Source organism: Microtus oregoni, unplaced genomic scaffold (assembly GCF_018167655.1).
Source record: "Microtus oregoni isolate MIOR12 unplaced genomic scaffold, Mior012 000152F_ref0000281, whole genome shotgun sequence".
Lineage (NCBI taxonomy): Eukaryota > Metazoa > Chordata > Mammalia > Rodentia > Cricetidae > Microtus > Microtus oregoni.
Window position 1 is genome coordinate 1,224,395 of NW_024544803.1, and position 7,679 is coordinate 1,232,073.

General features: G+C 45.9%; 1 pseudogene; it reads left to right on the forward strand.

Moving 5' to 3' along the window:
• The first annotated feature begins 3,613 nt into the window (after window positions 1-3,613).
• LOC121444998 lies at window positions 3,614-5,537 on the forward strand (annotated as a pseudogene).
• The last annotated feature ends 2,142 nt before the right edge of the window (window positions 5,538-7,679 follow it).

Below are 7,679 nucleotides of genomic sequence, written 5' to 3' on the forward strand. Positions count from 1 at the left end.
GTTGGGTCCCTTGAGGGCAGGCCTTCACACCCCCCACTTGATCTGTTTTGCACTCTTGTGGTTGGTTGTTCTGAAAACAGGAACAAAAACAGGAACAATCTGTTGTTTTCAGCAATGTTTGTAAGGATATTTACCCCTAAGCTATGTGAATTATGGTGATGAGCTTCCTGCTTTTACTGGCTAAGCCTCACCTGCTGAAGGCTGTATATACTGTGTGAGAAAGTGGATTAAAGGCTTGTCTGCAGAACCTGAATTTGTGCTGTGTGTTAATCCTGCCGTCCCTCGCTCATAAGAACTACAGTTGCGGTGCTGGCATGGCAAAGTTTTTTGTTTGTTTTGTTTTTGTTTGTTTTGGATTTTGGTTTCTTGAGACAGGATTTCTCTGTCGCTTTGGGGCCTGTCCTGGAACTAACTCTTGTAGGCCACCTCCCTAGTGCTGGTAGGAATAAAGGCATGTGCCACCACAGCCCAGTGAGAAAAAGTTTTTAAAAAGTATGTGGGAAGTGTGTGAAATTGATGTAATCAGCAGGAGGTGATGCAATCCTACTATTATTTCTCCTGAGAACTTGGGGCCTGTGGAAATCTAAGCTGAATGCTGGGAGGAAGCTGCTTGTTGGTTCCTGGCTGTTCAGCCCCAAAATAATCACACAGAAACTATATTAATTAAATCACTGTTTTGCCTATAAGCTCTAACTTGTTATTGGCTAACTCTTACATCTTAGTTTAACCCATTTCTAGTAATCTGTGTATTGCCACGAGGCTGTGGCTTACTGGCTAAAGTTTAGGCACTAAAATCAGAACTCTGGCAGTAGTGCCATGGCTTCTCTCTGACTCCGCCTCACAAACCTTCCATTTCAAGGATGGGTATGCCAACATGAAGTACAGATCAGGTACAAGTTAGTGTCTGCACCAACGTTTCTGTCTCTGTGTTATGTACACAGTCCTGGGTTGAAACCATCAGGGTATCAGCTATGAAACCCCCTGCTGAGAGAACTTAACTATTAGGTGAAAATTTGGGCATACAGATAGCAACAAACTGTTGGCATTGTTTCAGTAAACTAAAAAAGAATAAAACGGAACTTGGGACAATAGTCTATCACATTGATGCATAGGCATCCCCAAAATACTGAGAAATAGTCTAAGAAAGTGTGCTTTTAATAATATGTGACATTAAGCTGAATTCCTTTAGAAGGTAAGACAGCTAGAAACATGCCTGATACCTGTGAACATGGACATCACTGTTACGAATATATGTTTTTAAAAGTTTATTCTTGTAATGATACATGTGAGACAGGTATTGATGGCCATGCTGACTAAGCCAGTTAAAAGTTTTAAGTCCAAAATAAAACTAAATCTTAAAAAAACTGATTGTGATAATAATATGAGCCAGGTGGTGGCAGTGCACGCCTTTTATTCCAGCACTCAGGAGGCAGAGGCAGACAAATCTCTGTGAGTTCAAGGCCATCCTGGTCTACAGAGTGAGTTCCAGGACAGGCTCCAAAGCTATACAGAGGAACCTTGTCTCAGAAAACCAAAAAAAAAAAAGTTTTAAATCCTTGCTATTGATGGCCAGACCAAGAATGGGCTTGTACCTCTGAAAATTCTCTTGTTATCCAAGCTCAGGGATGCAGCAATTTTTGAAAAGATTTATTATGTATGCAGTGTTCTGTCTATATGCCAGAAGAGGGCACAAGATCTCATTATCGATGGTCGTGAGCCACCATGTGGTTGTTGGGAACTGAACTCAGGACCTCTGGAAGAGCAACCAGTGCTCTGAACTACTGAGCTATCTCTCCAGCCCCAGGATACAGCATTTTAAAAGGCAGAAACCACAAAGACCATAATATACATCAAAGTTAGCTGAGTTAGTTCATTCCAGCAGAGCATAAGTTATTTTGGACATAATTTGCCAATTTTGGTTAATAACACCAGAACTGTGGTTAAAGCCATGGAAATCTCAAATGTGTTGGCAAGGCAGATATGACCACTGTGGGAAAGGAAGTAGAGGGCCAAAAACTGTCTAAGTAGACAAACTAGAGTCAGAACAGGCAGGTGTTCATTACCTTAGTCATTTCAATTCTTTGCTGTCTTCCCTGAGGCTAGGGAGATTTCTTCCTCTGCTGCTGCTCTTGGCAGTTTGAAGTTCTGTGGAGGCTTTGTTGCTGTGTGCTGAACAATATGTAAACTCGCTGACTCTTGAGAAATAAGATCACCATCAGGATCGGGCCAGTTAGGATACACGCATCTTTGTCTCATGATCTGCCTTTGAAGGACATTGATCGCATTGAGTGGCTATTGGCTTACCATTTCCTATTTAGGTAGTGGCTTCTTAAGTGTTCTGCGGAGACAGTATTTCTGGCAGCTTTCAAGGTCCCCAATTCCAGACTAGATTATTGACTACTGAGTTTCTTATGTTTCCTCAGCCTCACATTTAGTGCTTTATTGTGTCTGATTATGTCATCCTGCTATGACAGGAGCTGAAGGAGCAGATTGCATGTTTCTTGGGGGACACGCTACAGTTAGAGGAGACTCATTTTGGGGGAGGTGTAGTAGGAGCCGCGGGGCTGCTTCCCGCCACCCGGCTAGCTTTTCCTGAAATAATTACATGGAAACTCTATTCTTTTAAACACTGTCTAGCCCATATCTGTCGCCTCTTATTAGCTAATTCTCCAGAGTCTGTGTTGTTGTCTCCGTGCCTCTTTACCCCCCCTGCCCCACAGGAACTGGGGGTCACACAACCGGCAGCAACAACTGGCACCCAGCGTAGATGAACCTTTTCCTTTTGCTTGCCTTTTGGGTTCTCCTAATACTCATTTTGGGCATTTTCTTTCTTGTTTGCTGCTCTCACTGCCATTCCCAGAGTGACTCTCCACCAGCCAGGGTCTTGAGTTTACCCCCTTTGGCTGTTTTCGGTGAGTTGAGCCCTTCTTTTGCTTTCCATTTCCTTGCTTTCCCCTGTTTGTCTTCCTGGTTAGGAACTCTCCATCGTGACAGGGTTGATCCTGGTACCTCCACAGAAGTGCTGATCACCCAGGAGGTAGAACCAATAAACGACCCTCCAACTGGTCCTTTTGCCTGGAGACACTGTGTGAGTGTATGGTTGTGGCTTAACAAATCACACAAGTCCCTCACCACAAGCAGCACTCTCCGTTGGGTCTGCAAACACTACTTTCCCCTTCCCATCTGTCCTTGTCCTTGTCTTCATGCGGACTCCCTCCTTCGAGGACTGAGAGCAACTGATGACTTTTGCCCAGGGCCATTCTCTGGGATTATCTGAAGGTTCTCTTGCTTTAATGGGGAGTTCCGACTGCTCTTCAGAGTGTGGACTTTTGGACCTTTTCTATCCACTTCTCTCCCGTAACATCCGGTTATGTGACCACCAGCTAAGAGCCATCAGGGCGGTGGCCAGTCTCTTAATTCATGGAAAGGCTTTGCATGTTCGACTGTGGTTGAATCCCCTTTCCCTTCTGGGATTGGAACGTTCTGGGATTGGAAGTAGATGACTGCTACTTCCACTAGTTTGGCTGAGATGCAGTTGTTCCTGCTCACCCTGTGTCTTCTGGTCATTTTCTTCTTTGCTGCCCCTCCTCACAGGCTCCTCCTGGGGTCCATCATGATTGGTGTCCTGTCCCCAGAGGATGGGGTCTTCCTTCTCCACCAGTGTTGCCACCACTCCCTCCCCCAAGTTGGTAAGAGGTCTGTGAGTTCCATGTGAGGGCTGCTGCCCTGGATCTTGCCTACTCTTTTTGCCTCTACCTGGTCTCCCACACACAATATGCAGAGCCTGGAGCAGAAGCTGCCTTTTCTGGCCATTTTGCTGAGCTATTCCTACAGTTCAAAGCTGAGGTGGCCTGGGCCTCGGGCTGACTCTCCCTACCTGTCTTGGCCCCATTGAGCCCTGGTGTGGCGATTGCACCACCACATGACTTGTCCCTTGACAGCTGCAGGGTAGGAGGGTCCCTGGCTGTGTTGGGCCCATCTCTATCTTCTGAGGACTTAGCTGGTCCCCCTCCTTCCTCAGTCTCTTCCTCCTCTACAATGTCCTCAAAGTCAAAGCTCAAGAAATGCTTTTCCCTCCATTCAGTGGGTGACTCAGTCAGAGGTTCTGTACCAAGCACCCTGCAGTTGCAAGGAGTCACTGACTCTTCCTCCCCAATTAGGCCTTGGAGACCACATCAGACCCTCCAGTCCTAGGTGAAAACAGCAGCTCCCACTCCTTGGTTGTGCTGGGACAGTTGGTAGGGTATTGACTAGTGATGGCACGTCCTCTGGGAGAGATGGACTGAGTCGTTGAGGGAGAACCTTGAAAGATGGAGCAGGAATGGTACAGAGAGAAGAGCTGCTCAGTTTTATGGGGGCTGAAGAAGCTGCCCCTGACCCAGCAAGAGTGGGTCATGGAGAAAAGGCGGCTGGGCTGACCTCAGGGGGAAGAGGGCATCCTCAGTGACAGAAGTGTCACCTAATGCTCAGAAGTGAAGGAAATGAAAAAGGAAGAAGTTGCTTGGAGTTCTTTATACCACCCAAGGCATCCCAGCCATGACTCAGCATTCCCTGTTCTACTGTCACTGATATCTGCACAGCCACTGCCATAGAGATGCCTAACAGGGAGAATATGCTTGTGATTAAGGTAGAAGGCCCTTCAGAGTATATTCTGGAGACAACTAACTGATGTACTTCATGTAAAGGCCTGAGTATCTGACATCCAGGAGTGCCTAAGCTCAGGACTCTGCCTTGCTATCAACCCCATTCTATGACCCTTCCTGTGGCCCCTGGGACCTCCTCCCTCACAAAGGATAACACAGACAGCCTGGCTGAATCATTCAGAGAGTCTGCCCAGCTAGGATCTGCTGCTGGGACCCAGCAAGAGTAACAAACGCTTGTAGCAGGGAGCTTATAGGGGCCTTTCCAACCAGTCATCAGCATCCCCCCCCCACCCAGTTCTGCCTCCATTGCTGCTTCCCACTTTGACTCAATGGAACTGCTTCCTCCGAAATTGCCCCCTCACATTCCCATTGAGGAGGAGACCCCAGCAGGGACAGTTTATCCCCTCTCAATCCTCTCCCCTCCCCTCCCCTGGATACTCCAGAAGTAGCTACAGGGTCATTCCTATTCCAGGGGGAATCAGAAGGTGCTGAGGGGGATCAGCCCCTCTCAGGATATCCTTGGTTCCATGGCATGCTCTCTCGACTCAAGGCTGCCCAGGTGGTGCTGGAAGGAGGCACTGGCTCCCTTGGTGTCTTCCTAATATGTCACAGTGAGACAAGATGTGATGAATATGTCCTCACTTTCAACGCCCAGGGCAAGGCCAAGCACCTGTGTTTGTTACAATATGAATGAATGAGGAGGGTCAGTGCCAGATCCAATATCTGTGGTTCTAGTCCATTTTCGATAAGCTTGAGTGCTTCTGAGTGCATCCCATTCCTGTGGAGTCTGGAGGCCCCAGCAATGTTGTCCTTGTCATCTATGAGCTCTCCCAGTGGTAGCAGGGCCAGGAACAGGCTGGGAGCCATGCAGGGGCATGCAAGGGTGACAGATAATCCCTGATTCTTGTTACTTTAAGCAAGTACTCAGACAATGGCCCATGCAGCTTCAAACCGATGACAATTGGTACTCCATGTTAAAGGCTATTCTTGAACCCTCAGTTTTCCTCCAATGGGTCTGATGCAGCAGAGACCCAAGCCCATACAAATTTGAAATTTGTACTTAATGTCACCTTTGACATGCTTACTGGCAGTGGACAATACACTGACCCTGCCTCACAATCCATGATTGGCTTACATCTCTATTTCCAATAAGTGTCTGACCTAGCCTTCAAGGCCCTCAAACTTTGTACACCCGAGGACTGAGGAGGAGAGTCATCTGTCTATGTGTTACTTTCATTGCTTAATAAAGAAACTGCCTTGGCCCTTTGATAGGACAGAAAATTAGGTAGGCAGGGAAGACAGAACAGAATGCTGGGAGAAAGAAGGCAGTGAGACAGACGCTATAGCTCTCCTCTCCAAGATGGACGCAGGTTAAGATCCTTCCTGGTAAGCCATCCCCTCATGGTGCTGCCCAGATTATTAGAAATGGGTTAATCAAGATGTGAGAATTAGCCATTAAGAGGCTAGAGCTAATGGGCCAAGCAGTGTTTAAAAGAATACAGTGGCCTCCCTGCCCAGCCTGCTAGGACGCTGGGACCGAATCCGAACCGGGAGGACAAAGGGGTGGCCGGTAGCTCCTTTGTTCCCATAGCCTGCCCGCAGCGAGCGGGGTGGGCCCTTTGTTCGCGAGCTAACCAAGAAGCGCGGAGTTTCGATCTGGGCACCTCTGGGCACCGAGTGAAACATCATTGTGGAGAAACATCTCTGGGGAGTGACATCACTGGGAAGGTACATCAGTGGGCAAGAAGACCTGATCCTGTAAAAGAAGATCCAAAGGGGAGTATTGGGAGGAAGAGATGGGCAGATGCCAATGCAGGAATTCTCCCAACAATCTGAAAAACAACACGAAACCACCAGAAGCCAGTGACCCCACAACAGGAGGACATGAACACCTTAATCAAGAAGAAGTAGAAAAAACGGACTTCATGAAAGTGATTGACACCCTTAAACAGCATATAAAAAATGCCCTTATAGAAATGGATGAGAAGTATAATAGAAAGTTCGAGGAATTGAGTAAATCAGTGAATGATACCCTAGGAAACCAAGGAAAAACAATCAAGCAGATAATGGAAACAGTTCATGACTTGAAAACTGAAATGGAGGCAAAGAAGAAAACACAAACATAGGGCCGACTGGACATGGAAAATCTAGGTAAACGAATAGAGACTACAGAATCAAGTATAACCAGCAGAATACAAGAGATAGAAGAAAGAATCTCAGATTCTGAGGATAACATAGAGAAAATAAACACTCTGATCAAAGAAAACAGCAAGTCCAACAAACTCTCATCACAAAACATTCAGGAAATATGGGACACAATAAAAAGACCAAACCTAAGAATAATTGGAGTAGAAGAAGGAGAAGAAATGCAGCTCAACGGTACAGAAAATATACTTAATAAAATTATAGAAGAAAACTTTCCCAACCTGAAGACAGATGTACCTATGAAGGTTCAAGAAGCATACAGAACACCAAAGAGGCTGGATCAAAAGAAAACATCCCCTCGCCATATAATAATCAAAACACAAAATATACAGAATAAAGAAAGAATATTAAGAGCCGCAAATGAAAAAGGCCAAGTTACTTATAAAGGTAAAACTATCAGACTTACACCTGACTTCTCTATGGAAACCATGAAAGCCAGAAGGTCCTGGATAGATGTTCTCCAAAAACTAAGAGACCACGGATGCAAGCCCAGACTACTATATCCAGCCAAACTTTCATTCACTATAAATGGAGAAAACAAAATTTTCCAGGAAAAAAACAAATTTAAACAATACGTAGCCACAAAGCCAGCCTTACAGAAAATAATAGAAGGAAAATCACTAACCAAGGAGTCCAACAATGACCACAATAACTCAGATATCTAGAGACTCTTCACCAGTGCAAATCAAAGAAGGAAAACACAAACCCTACTACTAAAAAAGTGACCGGAGTTAACAACCACTGGTCATTAATATCACTTAATATCAATGGGCTCAACTCACCTATAAAAAGGCACAGGCTAAGAGATTGGATAAGAAAACAGGATCCAAC